This window comes from Rhyacophila brunnea, unplaced genomic scaffold (assembly GCF_057557595.1).
Source record: "Rhyacophila brunnea isolate RB1 unplaced genomic scaffold, BYU_Rbru_1.0 scaffold_20, whole genome shotgun sequence".
Classification (NCBI taxonomy): domain Eukaryota; kingdom Metazoa; phylum Arthropoda; class Insecta; order Trichoptera; family Rhyacophilidae; genus Rhyacophila; species Rhyacophila brunnea.
The window spans coordinates 20,178,686-20,199,689 of NW_028232860.1; the positions used below are offsets into that span (position 1 = coordinate 20,178,686).

A 21,004-nucleotide genomic window follows, 5' to 3' on the forward strand; every position below is an offset into this window, starting at 1 on the left:
TATAATCCTGTCTTTTATTTATTAAAAGGCGATTAAGGGATTTGAATTCATCCTTACGTATGTATATATTCAAAATAAAATGTCTTGTTATTTACGGCTTTCAAATCTATCTACCTCATTTACCATATTCAACAAAAAAATCATCGACTATGAAGTAGCCGCCCCTCTTATAAATAAATCAGTTGGAAGGCACAACAAACCAATGATGATGTAATATTTTCTTCACAATCCATTTTATAAAAGACGAACTGTGACTATTAGCTTGCAGTGTGGGCTCTTGGACAATATTGCGTTCTCCCACCGGTGTTTTTGTCACACCTGACAAAAACACCGCCGACAAAATGTCTCGTTTATGATCACCAGACACCGGATATCTGGAGTCCTTTTTTTTTTGGGACGGACTCGAATATTACAACATTTTTTAATTAAAAAATGCGTTAATAATTTATGGAACCTATGTTTTTCAGAAAAATAAGTTGTACGATGTAGTAGGTACAATGAAATATGAAATAAATGATATTGATAATATGTGCAAGAGACTTTATCGATACTTAATTATATAGAAACGCTGCTATTAGTAGATATACTATACTATTTAGAGAAATTAATGAAGCGCTTACGTATAGAGTGGAAGAATTAGTTGTTAATAGTAATATCTATAATATTTAATAATGTTCCACTTTTTATATACCTATTATTGAAACCAAAGTTTAAAATTTCCACTAAACTACTTCTATTTTCACTATCAAATAACAAATCAAACTTGCTCCCATGATGAGAAGGACCGGACAGCTAGTGTATTATTAAAATCGAACTATTAAATGATACAATCATAATTAGTCGACATTGACACATTGTTTATATATAGTACATAATACCATTGATAATAAATTATTTTATCAAGAAATATTAGATATAAATAGGTATAACACAGTTGCAGTGCCTACCATTTCTTAACAAGTTGACCTTCCCTAATAGCTCATTGCTTTATCCAATCTGGGAGTTCACACATGAAACTATAATTTGATGTTATAGTAATATGGTAGAAAAAACAAAAAAAACTTAACCTGCGCGCTTGTTAACTGATCTACGTATTTTCTTAAAATCCGACATCACTTCAGTTTTAACGATTATAGATTATAGCTTAAAATTGTTTATTTGTTTTTTATTTAGTGAGTAGGTATATTTCGTGATATTTCACATTAGCTGGTTCCATTGTTTACGGGAAATGACGATTTAACGGGCTTACTTATTGACTGTATTAATAGTATGTAAGATATTCATTACGGGTTTTCACAAACACTTCAGATAATCAAAATTTGTTTTTTACTTGATCCTTTACTAATAGGTAAGAAGGTTTTCACATTCTTCTATTATATTAAATGTCAATGTGCATTTACGATCGGTGAGTGCGCATAGTGCACAAAGAAGGCATACGCCGGGTCGTAAATAATGACTTAAATAGAATACCTAGTACAAAACATAAATCAATTAGAATTTATTGATTAATGTTTTTGCCACTCGTACCCGTTAGATATAGGGACCATTATACCACGTTTTCCTCTAGAAGGTATATAAGGTACTTTTAAACACTTTTGAACTGATTTTTTGTCCACAAAATCACTTTATATTGAGACGTCACACAACTATCACAACTTACGATGGTTATTGTACATTTTGCATTTTTGTTTATTGTTATTAAATCTTAGTTGATATTATTCTTTTGACTTATTAACTTAAAAATAACAATAATGGATGAAATATAATATTCCTAAAAATTATAATATGGCACATACAATATATAATTATCAAACCTCGATAGTGAAGGCTGCGTGACTATCAAATGCACTATGTAAACCTGCTAATAATATTGTTTTAAAAGCACATTGCATTGTTATTTTTTTAAGATTATCCCTTGCTTTGTAATGTTATTCTTGTAAATCCACGGTAAACATAAATTTATATACAATATTGGTATATACTACAGCTGATGATGATACATACTATCGTATGGAAAATAATTCATTTTTAAGTAGTGGACTTTTTGTATTCATCATGCGATTGAAAACAATAAAACCACATTCAAAATTTGTCATTGGTAGGGAACCTTTTTTAATATCTGAGGTAGGTGAATTTTAAACACAGAAAATTTTTCAGTGATGAATTTACGCTATTTCATAATGTATATTATAAATCAGTCATTTAATAAATAAGGACAAATATCACCAACAAGTTAGTTCAAGTAAACAACGACTCCCACGTTATCTATACTTAATTAATTGACTTTTTATGCAATATGTACCTACCTATATTTTGTAATGTTATTCAATTGAAAATGTCCATTAGGATAAAATCGGTTAAATATCAAAATTATGAAATAAATGTGGAAAAAGTACGAAAGTACATAATAAAGTGTTTTAATGAAATATGTATCTAGGTACCAGTCGTTTTATGTGATGAATAGTTCTTTACACTTTATAATATGTAAGTATTTAAATCAAATACATAATATAATCATATTAATTACAACATTTAAATATAAAAATATAATGCTAATTGTGTCGAATGGCCACCTAATCGGCGCGCCTTTAGCGTACAATGTATTAAATGGGACGGCAGGACTTTTTTAACGTTACACACCTACAAACTTACCTGTAGAATGGACAAAAATGGAACTACGAACTACCATAGGACGCCATTTTGAAAATTTCATTCGAATGTCAGATTTTGTCCAGTTACGAGTCTTGATTGGGTAGTTTTCGACAATGGCTCCATTTTTTTGTAGTACTTATTCCACTTTTAATCAATAAATTAGGACCGGTTTCGTCCGCCCTAGAGGGACATTTTCAACTGAATCTTCCCTTGTTCAGTTGAAAATGTCCCTCTGATGCAAACGAAACCGGTCCTAATTTATTGATTAAAAGTGGAATAAGTACTACAAAAAAATGCGTTTTATTAAATTAAACAACAATAAATATTAACGTAATAGAATGACTAAGTGAAAATCTGAAGCAATATTATATTGCAAAACCATTAGAAGAATGCAATTACGGCTTACGCAATACATGATATTATAATAGTAGGTTCAAACGAATATTTTCAGGGATGTCTCGCATCTACAGATGTACGCCACTGGTATTTTGAAGATGAAATTTCTTACGATCGATTTGATGAAATTCTTCAATGTCAATAGTTTATAATCAAATAGACCAGTTTGGGCAGAGCATCCTCAAAATACTTAAATATCTAAAGAAATAAACAAGTAGGTATGTGATTTTTTATCGATATGTAGGTACGGTATTGTTGCTTGGTAATACTAATAGGTATCAATATGATACATTTAGAACATAAAACGGGTTAGCGGACAAAATCTTTCAATATTTGTACTTATATTAGTGTAGGTACGCAAAAGCTATTCGATATTTAATTATGAAAAAACATATTCTACACGCATTTTATAAAAATGGTTTACCATTACTTACCTGCAATAAAACAAACCATCAATTTTGTAATGCGACCTTTTTAATTACAGTTTGCGAATTTGAATTCGTTTGGCGTGGCCCGCACGTCGCGTTAGCTATTGGCAAGACGATTATTTTAATTACAATAATTACCATCGCACCTGAGCTGCCAGAAAAAACAACTGACTAATTGTAGAAATCCATACTAAAAATCATTTGGGCAAAAGTCTCCTTAGAATATTGGATTCGTCCACCATTTTAATGTGTTTTTTTATGGGTTGACGGTTAAAAACTTGAAAGATCCGGCCTTTAATGATCACGTTTTCGCATGAATTATTTAAGTTCAAACCGCGAAACAACTCGGTCACGATTCTATTACAATTACGTCAAGCACGTGACACCTTTCTGGAGACCATAACAACAATCAGAACGATGCCAGACTTCTCTCGTGATAGAAAGGCAGACTTGTTTCTTTCTGTACCTACCTATAATATCTTCAATCCTGCTTTTTTATGCACGTGATGATTTGTAATCACTGCATTTACGTCACACGGTGTTAAATCGTTTTGTTATGCCACACATTTTTATTTTTTTTGCATCTTCAAACTTTATCGCAGGTTAAGTGATTTACAAGTAGTTACAAGTACAATAGATACATAAAATAATAGAGAGACATTTTATAATATAATAACAATAACATAAAATATTGCAGTGTTTTGGCCAAGGCCCATATTAATTGAGCTATGAAAATAAAAATAGGCTGTACATTTAGTTGTAGGTAATATGATATACCTAATTTCGTTGATGAATTTGAATGGGAGGCATCGACTAGGTACACAGAATTTTATTTCCTTAATCAGCTTAGAGCTTGTCCAGATGACGCGAGTCTCGCCGCAAGTTCACGTGGACGACTCAATGAGGTCACATGTACCTGGATTGCGCGTTAGTCAAATCGCGCCATCTGTGAAATTTATTTGCGTGACCTCGTATTGCTTTACTCATGGCCTGTCGCAAGATTGAGAGAAAGATATGACTTGAATCCCCGTGTTTTATTTAAACTGAGGCGTAGTCACGTTACCGTCGCGGGGTAGTCTCTTTTACCCAACGAAAATGATTTGATGATGAGTGCAATGGGTGCAATAGGTGTCCAAAATAAGACCAAAACACAATTTTCACGACGAATAGAAAATTGAATAGGTAGGCACTGATTTCTTTATAAATGGTGAAATATAGTGTCAGTTGGTCAACATGCATGTTTGTTATTATACATAAAGCCTGAATATGATGAAAGGATAACATACGCTAATACGTAATAACTTGGTATAATATAATGAAAACCATGTCTACAGTTTTGATAATTTTACTTAAAATAAATATTTTCTTTAGACTCTTTGAATATTGAATGAAAAAATTCAGAAAACCCTCGCCATATGAAAAAGGTGAACTAGAGCTAATAAGTACCTAAGTACCTGCTAAAAATCACCATAAAAAAGGCCTCGTGATTACTATTTTCCATAAACATCCGTTATAGTGATATGAGCCTTTTATAAGTCGATGTTGAATAGTTGTTATGGGTTCCCTTCTTGTTGTCAAGACGGTGATGGTTGAGGGAAGAAAAACACCGAGGCTGCAAAGAAAATACTGTGTCTTGTAAATCAAAGTGAACCGAATATTCCTCATTAATAACTAATTATTTTATCAGATACTCGAGTACTTCTAAAGTTAGGTTAGGTTAGTCTGTTGCTTTAGAACTGGATTATATGCGATGGATGAACGTATTATGTGTTCATATTATTATTGCTTTTGAAACATTAAAGTAGGTACGATTATTAATACTGACGTAATATTAAAGGTCTGTTTACACCAGCAGACTCTCAGACCCAACCAGATTCAACGACCGTCTTTAGTCACGTAACGATTCAGCTACCAACTTGATCGTGTTGGTTGTTGTTGATTTGATTGGTTGCTAGTATTAACAATTATAAGTAAACCAAAAAATATGTATTGGTCAGCTTAGTGGCAATACTAATCAGTCTTCCTTCTATCTATATCTTACTTCCCAATTACTTTAAATGCCAAAGGAAACTGTTGGAGATGACATTTAGACATGAACGAGTTTGTGTTGTTATTGTCTGTTAAAATAATTAATAAAGTTAGACAGCCTTCATTACGTAAACTTCAAATTTGTGTTATGTGGAATGCAAAATGCAATACATGATACGTCACGTGCGGTCATACTCAAGGTTAATTCGGATATTTTCGTACGTTCTCGATAATCTTCGGCATGATTTTCGGGTGAATCGTGACCAAAAATATGAATTGTTCCAATTTGGGAACGACCCAAAAATGACTTTTCACGATCGTGGCAGACGGTGGGCCTGAGAATCGTGCCAATGTAATTTGAGTATAATAATGTGTACTGGTAATTTTCAAATTAGTAACATTTTAATAATGAAATAAAATCAAATGTACACACCAGGTTATTAATACTATATTTTTTCCTCATTTAAAATGTAATTAATGTAGGAAGGATGTACCTATAAGTAATAATAATTAGTAGTTACTAGTTCGGGGATGGAAAGAAAACTATACGCAAATTACATGCACACAAAATAAAGGGTTAATTAATTACCGGTTCGTGAAAAGTGTAGGGAAATAATTTTGGTGTATAAGCGGGGCCTCGCAAGGAAAAGTCGGCCCCGTTTCCAGGGCAGAACTTGGTGAGTCGGCCACAAAGCCCCCTCAGTCGGTGGATGGAGCCCCCTCTTGCCGAATTTTAGCCCCCCCAGCCGAAACAAAGGGCGTGCTAGGAGCGAACGCCGCGCGTGTTCAGTTGGTGCGTACAGAACTTAAAATAGAAGTTGAAACATTGGGCCAAGGCTTCCCAAAAGCTATGTCTACATTAATTGTACACCCCCACGTCACTTTTTAATTATAATTTCAACACTTGAGTAGTTTTACACATTCTTTAAGTCGAATGTGTGAAACGCACTGAGTCCTCCTGTCCTGTTTCCTCCACCTGTACGTCAAATAGTTTTCAGTTTTTCAAGGGAAGCAGTGTTGTCATCTTTTTATAATGATGATTTTTAATACTTACAAAGATATACAAATTATATATAGTATTTTGAAAAAATATAGTAGGTACACATAACATTTTTCGCGGAATCACCGACGTGATGTTGAACGAAAATCCATCGCTGGTCATCACGAAAAGCGGTTGTGATGAAACTGGTTTGGTGCAGGCAATGCGTATGCTACGCATGCACTGCGAACGAAAAGATGCCCGAATGTATACAGCTAAAGCGGTATCACGTCAATAATACTACACTTCGGTATTATGATTTAGTTAAATTTGTGTAAAACCGTTGCACTCGTGTAGAGTTGGGTATTTCCGAGAAAATCTCAATCTCGAGATTCGGGATTTCCCGAAATGATGAAATTTTGAATTCTCGAGATTCAAGATTTCCAGAAAAGAATTCTCGAGAAATTTATGTAAGAAGACAAAGAAGTGGGAAAACAAAAATCATTCAAAACATTACTTATTAAAATAGATTTCAAAAAACACAGACTGACAATCGTGTAGGTACGCTTTTGAGACGCAAAATTCTCTGATGTTGCAAAAATTGCGCTCATTTTGAGTCGACGTTGGCTTAATTGTCTTTAATGCCCCGATCAGTCTTTCAACGTTTTGTGTTTTCTGTCCATTTATTTTATATAGAAAATCGTTTTTTCAATTAATATTTGATAATAAAGAAATCCCGAATCCCGAGAAAAGATTCTCGAGATCCGGGATTTCCCGAAATGTGAAAAATTTCAAGATTCGGGATGGAAAATCTCGAGAATTCCCGTCGGGAAATTCCCTAATTCCAACTGTACACTCGTGTGAGTAGGTAATCGGGATGAACATAAAAATGGCCGCAATTGCTTATGTAAGACGATCATAATAATGGCAACTGAGTGATCTTAATATTTGTGTAGTTTACCAACAACCATGCTTCATGCGATTTCAAAATAATTTCAAATGTCAAAACAAAAATAACGTATAAGAATCCTTATTATACCTAGTCCAGAACATACATAATTAACAGAAATTGGCGTTTACTTATTCACTATAATTGCTTTGTCATTTTTTTTAAACTCTGTTCGTTCCTAAGAATATTATAATATAGGCCACTGTAGAGTGGATGTTTTATAAACAAATTAAAAAAAAAAATGAGTCCAAACACACATTGAATGTTAATTTGTTAATTTGTAATGAAAACATGTTAATTTTTTGCCAGACCCGGGATTAGAACCCGGGACTCACGTCATTATAGGCCGACACGTTTCCGTTCGGCTATCGTGAGCGTCGACTATCAATAATTATATTAATCCATCCGTGTCAATAAATTAATGAACATAATAATTATATTGGGTGTACCTATAATAGTCCCCGCTTGTATGTAGGTAGGTACATAGATTCTATATTCGAATTTGCACATTATAATAATGATCATGAAACAAGTATCTATAGGTATGTACAATATTTAAATACACGTAACAGATATTTAAAAAAAATGTTGTGTCCATAGTTTGACAATCGCTGACTTAATTTGTGGCTGGCGGCGTAGGGCGGGGGCTGTGGAGGTGGGCGCCGCCCCCGCGATATCGAGTAGAGCCCCCCTGCAAACATAACCTATATTTTTTGACAGGCAAGAGCGTAATGTTTACAATGTTGGTTTCCATGCTTTTACATTCGTGGGATGAAAGTCAATCTCTGTTGCAGCGTTGCCATGTCTACTGAAATTTCAGTAGATCTACTGATATTTTTGGCAATATACTGAATCTACTGATATTTTCTGAAATCTACTGATATTTCTTCATTTCACAAAATTCCCACCAGCCGGGAAAAAAACTAGCCATTTTTGAAAACTTGGGAATCTGCGGCCCGCGGCGAAATTTTTTCTCCTAAAAAAACGATCCGACCATGAAAAATAGGGAACCTGCGGCCCGCGGCGAAATATTTCTCCTAAAAAAAAACAAGCCGACTATGAAAATCCGGGAACCTGCGGCCCGCGATGAAATATTTTTCCTAAAACAGAAATCTACTGATATTTTGTCGAATCTACTGATTTTTTTTTACACATTCTACTGAAATTTCAAATTTTGACTTGGCAACACTGCTCTGTTGATTATTCATTATCCAGACTTTGCGTGGAGCGGACGGGCTTATTCTATCTAGCGTTGGTGCTTTATGAAATCACCACTTTCGACGCCGCGGATCGATAATAATAATTTATATAGTTTAGGTACATGTTTGTCTATTGTCGCTGACGCTTTCTACGTAGTATAAAATAATAAGGTTTGAAGTACGAATGCATTATTTAATGACAGTAAAAAAGGCGGGAAATTTTAATATTTAAAGATAAGATATTGCCAGAAAACAAAATTGTCAAAATATATCTTATTTTATATCTTATATTTTTTTAACATTTTTTTTCTTTTTTTTTTCAGGTAAGGATTTGTGAAGATTCTTGATGGACGTCAAACAAAGGGTCGAACTACAATATTTTAATATCAATTCTATTATTAAATATTGAAACATTGTGGTGAGAAATAATTTTGCGTAGGTAGGTACCTATCTTCATTCTATATTTGGAACGTAAAAATCGTTTTGAATTTATCTCAAACACTGTACTTATGGTTTTCACGAACGTTGGTACTTATTTTTTTTTTATCTAACTGGCTACATCAAAATAATCTTATCTCATATTTTTATCATTGTAACAATTATTACATATCTCATGGATTTTGGTCTTATTCGAAAAACGAACCTACCTACCTCCCTACATTTTGTTTGGTAGTGTATAATAAATAATGAAAACAGGAAGGTATGATATTAATTGTAGAATGTTATGTTTCAATGTATTAAAAAAAATAATCAGTAATCTAAAAAGTAAAAAATGTTGATCGAATTACATAGTTTTGTAATTTGTAATTCTGTTCGTAAGTAGGTAATCTGTATGTATGTTTAATGTAGAAAATGTTTTGGTTTCTTTGTCTCCAATTTCCTTTGTCTCTATATCGAGTGTTGTCACCCATTATAATATAATATATAATATCCAGAATAATTTTTATATCTTACATTATAAATCCACGAGATTATTAAAGTTTGCGATAAATATTTGCCGCAAAAATGAGCGTTTGAATATTCAAAATTCGAACGTAAACAAAGGATGGTGTGGGGCGGCGCGTTGCGGACTTTTCCCGAAGTTTAAGCTGGCTCTCCCGCCGCGGCAGTGCTGCCAAACGCCCGAAGGAAACGGGAAGCTCTACGATCACGTCATTGGGTTTTCCATACATACATTATGCGAATTAATGAAAAGAAAATCGTAGTCATCAGCCGTAAGTCGTTTCTGTTAATGTAGGTGCGTAGGTGCATATTTAATCGCTTGCACTATGGAAGAGTCACTGAATCAAACGCTACCATCAAAGTTCTATATACTGACCAACATAAGTCGTACGTTAACTAAACTCTGCTCGGAACTAAAAACACCATTTACCAAAAACTACCAAATAACTTGCCTATCTTAGCCAAACTGCTGAATATTCGTATTAACGTTTCTTGGAAATGTTGGCAACGTAATTTTTCTAGATAGCATATCACCGCCTTTACTGACAGACGAATAATGGTAGTGCCTGTCTCATCTGCTCTCCCCCTTTGTTTTTAGCACATTAATTTTTCAATATTTTGACTGCTTAAAAGAAATTTTAACAGATTGACGACGATTAACGGAAGGTACCTAACTAAAAATTGGACTCCAATCATAGTTCTTGCATTTTCTCGGAAATAAACTGTATATAAATGTAAGCCTTACGTTGTAATGGATAATTAGGAACTAAGTACAGGGGATGATAATAGATTGTAGGTATGATGAATAAAATTATTGGAGCTGGATCCGTTTTGAAAAGAAACATTTTTCCTACAGAACTCCTCTACTAAGTATAAGATTGGGGCGAACAATAAAATTTTTAAAAGGATTCTTGATAAATTTCCCAACATTCCGTATAAGAATGAAATTAACAGAAGGTATACAAAGTTTTATTTTGTTTCTTGTCTTATTTAAGGATTAATGTTCCAAAGGCAATCATTTATAAAAAATCTACACAGTTCCTTGGTCGGTACGTAATACTTATGTCCAAAACGATCATTGAAATTATACTTATTGAAATGGTTGTCTATTTTCTAACAAATTTAATATAATTCATCATTAAAATTACCGTAGTACAAGAAGTCCAAAGCCTTCTGTTTTCTATTTATATGATAAAGGCATATTGTATAAAGACATGTTCAGTGTTATCAAAATTCTCATTGGTTTTCATTCAACCTTTGTCACCGCGCATTTTCATTTCCGAATGACGTGACCAAAGAAAGCGTTGCGGACGAACGGTGAACTATGTATCTACCTCCAAAAGCTTTCCGCGCAAATAACCTCTAATTCATTCATGAGCCCCTGATACTTCGATACTATTTTTTATGGCGGGCCGAACCGTAACTTTTCATTGTCATGCTTCTTTTTTTCATTTCCTTTATGATGGCTCCTCTATCCAATTAAATAAATAACTCATACCAACCTCAAAGGCAAGATCAAATTATTTGACATAGGTAGGTATCTTTTATATTCAAACAAAGAAAATTTCGTTTTGCGCTAATAAAAAATATATGGCTGTCAAAACTTTGTATTATGAGGATAGCTAGAATTAAAACAATTTTATTCATTTATTTTATATATAATATTTGGTTAAATCTGTATATTTTACGGTTTAATTTACACCCAGTAAATATTTATTTGAAGGACTGTCGTCTTGTCACGTATCCCCTGTATTTATTTGTTAACGAAAAACCTCCCATTATTCCATATAATAAAAACTCCAGTTATGTACTTATATTATTAATTCTTTTAATGTTACGTAGGTATATCTACTTAATTTCCAATTAATGAATTAATATGCTGACATGTTTCTGAATTATTTATCAACTGTTTTAATATCAATTGATTAGTTACCTATATATTTAAATTTACTGTATACTTACTAGTATATAATATATGTAAGGTATACCTAGGTCTAATTTATGTAATTGGAAACATAATTCATGAAGACGCAATAATGTTCAAATGATTTGTTAATAACACAAATCGTCGAAAAGTAATATTCATTACTCGGGAGTTTTCCTTAATTTCGCTAGGCGCAAAATGTACGGGTGCAAAACCAATTATTTCCATCCTTCGCCATTACAATTTCGGTCTTGACGTCAAAGCCTAAGCAGTAAGCGCGCACCCTTCTCTCTAAGGATCCTCCAAAGAGTGAGGAGACCTACCCTGGCAAGCTTTCCAGATACCTAAGCCATAACGAAGGGGGAAAGAGACGAAGCAACGATGATGACTAATGCGCAAAAACAAATCCAATTCCGTAAATGGTGTACGAGAAAGTACATAGGTATAACTTCGGAGGGCCGGGTGTTCGGAAAATTTCCCGAAAACTTCGCCAAATGGAGGTTTTTTCGAACAAAGAATACTATCATGGCAAGCACTGTTCATTTCATTTTAATATAAACACGTCAACTTTAATAACAATAATGACTAATGACGTTTGCACACAGAAGATCGTTTTTAAATTAAATAGTAATTTTACTACTTATTAACTTTTCTATCTCTACAGTCAGCGTAACTAATGCAATGGCATGGTGAAAAGCTATCATCTGAGATGTATTTCAAAACTAAAATTTCGAGAGATGCTGGTGCCAAAGTAATCAAAGATGCTTTGATTTGAACATTGTTGCCAATATGGATAACATTTACACCAGAAGCTTAACTGGTAAAGCTTCTCGTCCGGATTACGATAATACGATAATTTTTTCTATCAAAAAGTCATAAAAATTGTAAACTTTGACTAAATCAATTTCCTTCATAATTCCCAATTCCCAGTATACCAATCCCAAGATATAATTGAGTTTGACTAAATAAGATATATGAAAAGTTTAATCTTGCACTAATTTTAGGTTGAGCAAGTGGCTGACATCCATTTCTCGTAAAAAACAAAAATCTGTCAATACAAACCTCCACTCTGTGGAGGCCCATATGATCCTATCAGGATCGGACATGGTCGAAAAAAAAATTTTACGTGATTTTGCATATTCACTGATCAGAATAATCGTTGTCAAAAAACTTATCCACAATATACCTATTTCACAACACTTTTATAGACACATTATAATATTATGTCTTCTTTCTTGTATCTGCTGGACTAAAATCCCCCATTCTTATAAGTACATTATCTATAATAATGTTCGCATATCATCGGTCTCTTGCACCCATATTAATATCACAAGTAATCGTTTCAAAAATCAATCCAAAAAAACGTGCTAAATCGTTTCCATACTACAGCGAAAAATTTGCCTACATCCTAAATACCGGGAATCGTAATTTTATATATAATAAAAGGTCCTTATGTGTTCTCAATTTCCAACTTAAGGTTTTTATTATTTCCTGAAATTAAATTGTATTTGATGTAAGGTAATTACATGATAGAACGACGATATTACGTCAGGCTATAATGTTTATTATTTTCATCTTAAACTGAAACTTAACATACGGAACTGTATTAGATAATAACGACCTATATCTAAATGTTTCCTAATGAAAAACTCTCATAACAAAAATAATATTTTTCTGCGTTAATTTCTGAACACGCGCTGTTTTTGTGCCTTTCTCTACCATTACGAACAGAGGGTGTATGAGTGTGCTCCCTGTTCGTATACGACACGCTCTTCCAGGGGTAGTTAGATGGGTAGGTGGGTAGGTATGTACGAGAGTTGGTACCTATATACTACTAACGTAGGTTCGTTCATTTTCTAGCATGGCAACTCTGCATTGCCTCTTTCTATAACGCTCCGCGCGAGTAGGGCGGGAAAATTGCTTTGTTCATAACAGGGCCTGTATTATTTGTTTCACATTTTATTCGAGATTATCATTATACAACTAAATTTTCAGCTGGGCGGTCGTGCAACTGTACATCGCCGCTTTTTGTATTAGTTTCAAATTAGTTTGACGTGATTTCTTCGTATTATTACTTGAAATTTTCATCAAAAATAGTTGTTCACAATTTAATGACAGTTCTCTGTTCCACAGACAACTTACATAGATCAAAAATTCGAATATCTTTCTTTATAAGTAAATTATTAAAAATATTGTTTTCTCTTGTGATTAAAAAAAAACCAATTCGTATAAACAAACTATACATATTTAGTAGTTATCAACATTTGTTATACATATACCATCATTATATTATTGAGAAGTTCAAGTATACATAATTTTATTTAATCAACTAGATGTAATTCATTATCCGGTATAGGTAAACGTAGCACATTATTTAATTAAGCTCGCTAGTTTAAACAAATAACAAGAATGAGTGGGAGAGGCGCCGAGCGACACAACAGGTCCTATACAAACACTGTCGGTGATAACGACCATAGACAATTAACACATTAGCCGCGCCTACTTCCTGCGCATGAGAATGATTATGATCTGCGCAACTTAATTTGTATATATTAATTTATATTATATATAACGATTTGTCTGATAGGTATTATTGCTACATATATAATCTATTTTTTCAATGTTATTCCGTAAACAATAAACACATTCGGTTCAAAAGGTCATATCATAAACTCATTCGGTCTTGTTCTGAATTCAAATACATTAAAAAAATAATTTATGTGGATTTGATTTGGACGCTAGATGCGAATCGGATAACTAAGGCTTCTGTTTTGAGTGCACTACAATTATTAAAAATACTTATACCCAACATGTTAATATTTCCCTATGAATAAAATTATCAATCAGTCTGATACTCAAATAAGGATGGGACATCAACAGGTTTCACTAGTCACAATAATTTCGATCGAGTTTTTTATTGTCGATACACAAACTATAGATAAAATGTACGCACCACATAAAATTGAGTAAAATGTCATTTGGATTTTTATTGGCCTTTAGGCTTAAACTGAGGGAAAAGTTAAAGAAACTTGCCAATTTGGTTTGCATTTTGTGTAAAGAAAAACAAAAACTTCCCACAGCGTGGGTATGTTTTTGTACGTTTCAGTGTTGTTTTCTGACAGCACCGATAACGGGTTGTTTGTTTTTCGATTAAAAATAATGTTATTTTCATTCAGCAATGCATGCATTTTGTTCAATGTACATACATATATCTTACCTACTATATTATGCGCAGACACACTGTCTCGAGACGTCGCGAATGGCAGCTACTTACCTGCTCTTTTATTTTGAAGTAACTTTTTGAAAGTTTGAAACTTTGTAATAAGAATTGGCAATAAACCGCCTCGTATTATCTAGTATTGTCTTTGACTAATCTTCCATAGTAAATCTATCATTAAAACATACATATTAATATAATATTATTAAGATTTAAATAATCGATAATTGTCAAAATTATTAATTCAGTTTACCATTGCAAACATTTCAAGATAAAAATAGTTATCGATAAATGATTATGGTTTGTTTAATTAAAAAAAAGAAATACTTGATAATTGATATTTATATTATATTTAAAGATGAATTTATTTCGGATTGGGTCCTGGTTTATTTGTGAATACACTATTTAAAATATTGGCGCCACCATCTATGTAATCTGTCAAAGTTTGAATAAAGAAAATTATAGTTCAAAATATTGCCACACCGGCAACATAAAGTCTCCATAGTAATAAAAATAACGATCGGTGTGATTATATTTAATATTTCTAGAGAAAATGTGTGTTTTTAAATATTACTAATGATTATTTTTAATTATTTCCATCGATCTAAATACCTAAATGATCACTATATTGTGAGTGGAGTGAGCGCAATCGGCTTACAAACACCCCGGCGCTGGTGGGTGGGCGGGGGTAGGGGGCGGACGCCATTGCGGCGGCGTCGTCATGGCAACGTGTCGCGCGGCCCGGCCGAGCACCCGCCGGGTTTCAACCCCCACGCTCTACAACCCCCGACCTCCCCAATAATCCCCCTTTCGCGCCCTTCCGCGCTCCCCTCTCGCCGTCCCGCCGAGCAAGTGTTGCCTAGAGTTGGGTATAATGCTGATGTTCAAATAACACCGCTCTGTGTTGCTGTCTTTTTTCTTTCATTTTATTTCAGGAAATTTTCTTATTTTCTTTGTATGTAATATAACTTCAGCTATGATCTTTTAACCTATTATAACACATACTGCAATTTATGTCACCTAACAGTAATCATAATTATTCGCAATACTACTTTTTGATAAAATATATTCCATTAAAAAAAAACAGTGTATATCGACCATTAGGTATTGCCATCTGAATATATATTTTTTTCATCTGAAAATAGAGAATATTTTTTAGTGACAACACAAATAATTGCAAGTATATTGTAGTTACCTGAATATTACGCATATATAATATTATTATCCTTCACACAGACATTTTCCAATGCCAAGTCCTGCCATGTTCCAACGTATCTTATGAGTTGACCTTATTAATTGAACGCCAACGAAATGTTACCATTGTCCTTGATCCTTGACATTTTTTAAATGGCAACATTAGTCATTCCTATTCGGGTAGTAAATCGCGCACAGGAATAACGATTGCCGTATTTTTATCCCACCTCTAACGTCGGCCAGTCGCCGCGTGAATTAGAAACGTCCTTTGCTGTTTGTTGGAGCGTCTCAAATGAAGAAATTCTTCGCAGCGCCCTCTCGCTGGGCAAGAGAAGTCATAATGAAAACACCTCACCCCGCTTCGCTCAAGTCTGATCGATTTTTTTTCATCTCGTAATTTGATTTCGGAAAATCCTTCCCTACTATGCTGCCAACCTAACATACTGACCCGATATTAAAATATCCCGGGATAATTGCGATGTTTTGTGCCCGGCAAAAAACGCCCCGTTTTAATTAAATTAATTCTTTCGTTCTTATTTTAAAATATGTTATACATTTTATTTATTTAGCAGACAACGACAACACTGTATGTACCTACCTACTAGGTACTTAGACTTTCGTATCAATACATATAACAGTGGAGTTGGAGGAAGGCAGAACCCACCATACAAACAATGTTTAATTAATGTAGGCATGTAGTTAATGCATAAACTACGCGATTATTGTTTCTAAAAAAATACAGAAGGTCCAAATCCAAAAAGTACCTAATCTTTTTTCGGAAACTACTAAACCACTAACCACAGACACCGATGCTAACTTCTTTTCTGAACGGACTGCATTTCCCATAATGCTTGTATGGGATGTCCGCATATGCTTAGTACCACGCCCAACTCCTTACAGTGTCTTGTCATTTCTATAGTCTGTTTCGGGTATATTCCCATCCCCAAACACTGAACACCTGGCTTGTAGCCATAACCAAGGATGGGATCGTCGATACCCGTCGCACCCACAACTGGTTATCATGTGCGTGTGGCCTTTTACAATTTGATGAAGTAATACTAATACCTATACCTTGAAGACTTATTATAATGGAATAGCATTTTTATATATTTTATTACTGTAGTGTTAACGGCGAATATAATTTATGATGATTGGATAGTTAAGTTATTGGTGATATGGAGCTTTTTTTATGGTGTTAACTACTGTCAATTTTATGTTGGCAATGCAATATTTAGTACTAATTCAACTAGTTGACAATGTCCCTCTGAAACGGACGAGACCGGTCCAGAATAATAATTAGTAGTAAATATTGTTTTTTATTTAAATTATTAAAATTGGTAAAGGTAGGTACATTGGAATGAACGTGTTTTTAGTTATGGAAAGCTAAAAATAATGTTATTTCCATTAGATGCATTTTTTTATTTTTACGTCCAGCCAAACAGTGGCAACACCAAAAAGCTTTAGCACACATTTATTATTCCTTTCGATTCGTTGGCAACTTCATTAATAAAATGGCAGCCTCAATCAAGCCACACTGTGATAATGTATCATCCTAGTGTGCAAAATGGAAAAATTCCGTCCGAATAAATAAACAATAATACGCACGCCGTAAAAAACAAAATCGCACGAAGTGGTGAACGTTCGCGGCAGCCATGCTCGGCAGGCAGTCCTCTCCTCGCCTGGTACCGTTCGAAGAGGAAACCAGACCGAGTCACATCGCGCGAGCGAGCCGGTAAGGTTGCGTGCGGAACGCGAAAAGTAATTTTCTACAAATCTATTCTTAACTTAATTTCCCAGCTTTCTCCCATCCCTATGGCGCTCACTGGAAAGAGAATGAATACAAAAAAAAACGTTCTCTCTTTCTACCGAACGATGCTTATAGACGAATATTATAACATATGTATGTATGCATCAGTGGCGTGGCGTCATGGATCGTTTCTGAAGATCCTGACGAAAATCCTAAACTTATTTTTATAGATGAGTAGTTACTAGTTATAGTTGATGTTGTCGCTTTTGACATATCCAGCGTACATCCTGTGCTTATCACATATGTCAATGATGAGGAGGTTTTAAGACGAGCCAATACGACAGCATAACTTAAAGCTTCTACCAAGGGTAGAAAAGACGACTGGCAACACGATATGTGGGATCTTAGTTTCGCCCATTTTCCACGCGTACATTCCAAAATATTCTTCGTTGTCTTCCTCATCTGACCATATAATCAGTTTATAATATCCTAAAAAGCCTAGACATGGAAGTAGGCGGGACACAGCTCGAAGAGACAGTCTAGTCATCCAGTGATACCCTAGAAACGTACAAGTAGTGACTGTTTGATCGAAAACATAATAAAATTCTGCGTAAGTACAAGGGAGCGTCCCCATTGTAATATCAGTTGAAAGGGAAGATCTCCTCTAGTCATTGCGACCTTCCGCCGTTGGCGACTTGGGAAACTTTATTAGCTTTTAAAAAGTTTGCGACGTCTTACTTCGAGCGAGAAGGTCTTTGTCATCAAGGGATGCCTATAACAGATTAAATCATAATATGAATCAAACACACTAGCGCACGTTATCTAAAGTCGTGGGAGTTTGTTCCTGGGACACTCAATACAGCATTGAAGGATGGTTAACATTCGTTACTGCACAGTAAACAAGAAAGTATGTGACAATAGTGATAGTTACATGACTGAGAGGAATTTATTCAGCTTAGAAAGGTCTTAATTCAGCAGTGAATGCTGATGACAATGAATGATAATCGTATTCAATGGGGTAAAATTCCATAATCAATCTAACATCACAATATTATGTGGATGTCTGTATAATATTTTTCTTTTTTATTATTGAACTAGTTTTTTTTTCTGCGTGGAGTAGCAGCTAAATCATGAGCATCTCGTATCTGCTTCAATATAACATCGATCTTAGAGACTTTATCCATCCCATCATTATACGAAAATGATTTCTTTCTTTCTGCTCAAGTATAATGATTTTCTTATGTTCTATATCCAAAGTGTAATCTTCATAATAATTGCGTTGGCTGTCGTATGAGGTTTACTAAAAGTGATTCTACGATATTCTCGTGGGATCAATAATTTTAGTAAAGTTATTTTTTGATAGTCTATTCGTTACAAAATAACTACCATCGAAATAATATTAGTGATGTTTCGTTCACGTCATCGGTAGTATCAATAGTATCTATTTATTATCTATGGTCGACGCGCCACTGCCACTCCGTCTTGTCTATGTATAGAAATATTGTATATGTGTGTTTGTGGATTTCCCATCGTCGGGATTGAATATTCTAATGAGAAACGCTTCTTTTAGACGTGCATTTGTTGCAATAACGAGGATAATTTGTTAAATGGAAACCATACCGACATCATGGCATAATTTTTATTCAAAATCACGGAGCTGTGTTGTTTTTTTTTCATATCGACTGAGACGAAATGTGTGTTTAGTTTTATTCCTTTTGCAATATTCGTTTTTGGTACACCTTCCACAATGTTTCCATAATATACTTGGGTGCAAGCCGTGGAGTAAATAACGAGAAGCGCTCCTCAAAATTACTCTGGGAGCATCATATTCTTTAAGCATTTTCTATGTGTTCGATGTTCGATGTGTTTTATCTAGATTTACATTGAACATACATAACTTAAAAACACCTCAGATATATATATACCCACTAGTAAAAATCATATTTGAAAAAAATACGAAACTCGACGGGATTTGAACCCGTATAATCGTTGGTGTCACGCCAATCTGTTCATTAACCAATTATGCTACGAGCCTTCTATGTAATTATGACAATTTAAACTAGTAGGTCATACATGAAATGCTTATCAAATTGCGTTAATATTGATTATCGGTTTTTGTGTATTAAATCAAGGAATATTCTTTATCTTATTTATATAACCATATTATGATGATTGGGAGATGGACAATCGTTAAGCTGAATGAATGCTGTATGCTGAATACACACTATATTTGTTGATAACACAAGATATTTTTTTCACCCAGTCAATGGTATTCAAATCTATGACACACCGATTACAAAAGAAACCTCATCTCTACACTACGTTATAGGTATAATTTTTTTCTTATTCTGAATCAAATACTATCTTACAAGGCGGTTCTGGTGGTACAGTGCGTAAGGCGCTGGCTTTCCATCCGGGAGCTCTGTATTCGACCCGGTGAGGACACAATATATTTATGTGATTTTCTCAAAGCCTGGGTGTTTGTGATTGTTCAAAATTAGTAACAACCACCTTGTAGTACGAATAAGCAAGGACATGGTTATTAATACCATTAACTACCTTACACACAAAAATAAGGGACCAATTTAGATAATTGTGTCAAACGTACCCGAACTCTGCAGTGATAGCTTTGTATGAATCGCTGTAGCTTTCTTTGTTGATAAAGCTCCGACCTATAGATCCATCAGTATAAGTTGTCATTATTTGAGTAAGGGCGCCACATACTAACATTTGACACATTATTCAATACTTTTTATACTGTGATGCATGGCCCCTACAAGGGGGGGGGGGGGTCTGACAGGGCTCTAGCCTGGGGGCCCGGGCTCAGGTAGGGCCCGGCGTCACGAGTCGACCAAATAACTGAGATAAACACAGTTCACAAATTTGCTCTAATAGTAAAAAAAAGTCGCCTGCAGCGGTGTTTTACATCAATATTATTAATATCTTTTATTTTGTTAACTGTCAATTCGTGGTATAACTCTATTGTATTATTGTTTTATTTAATAAAACGCATTTTTTTGTAGTAGTACCTTTTCCACTTTTAATTAATAAATTAGGACTGGTTTCGTCCGCCTCAGAGGGACATTTTCAATGTTGAAAAGTGGAATAAGCACTACAAAAAAAAATTGCGTTTTATTAAATAAAACAATAATGTTATTAATAATTTAACATATTTGGTTGTACGATGCAATTTTGAACTGTGTGCCGATACCCGACAACTCCATAATTGAAATGGATTTACATATTACAAATACAAAAAATTTGGAAAACTCTACTACAGTGCGTCACACTGCCTTTACCCTTAACGATAGGTAGAGAGGCCCGTTTAGTTCTAAACTCGAACACCGTA

General features: G+C 34.1%; 1 protein-coding gene across 3 annotated transcripts in view; it reads left to right on the forward strand.

The window, feature by feature from the left end:
- The window catches only part of LOC147071352 (uncharacterized), a 139,388-nt gene that overhangs the window by 33,451 nt on the left and 84,933 nt on the right, over positions 1-21,004 (forward strand). Inside the window, exon 1 of one of the 3 annotated variants that reach the window (XM_085948339.1) lies at positions 8,962-9,049. The exons of the other annotated variants lie outside the window; for them this stretch is intronic. The gene's annotated coding sequence lies outside the window, so the exon portion shown is untranslated. Of the gene's footprint in view, positions 1-8,961; positions 9,050-21,004 lie in introns of those variants that run through there. 3 annotated transcript variants of the gene reach the window in all.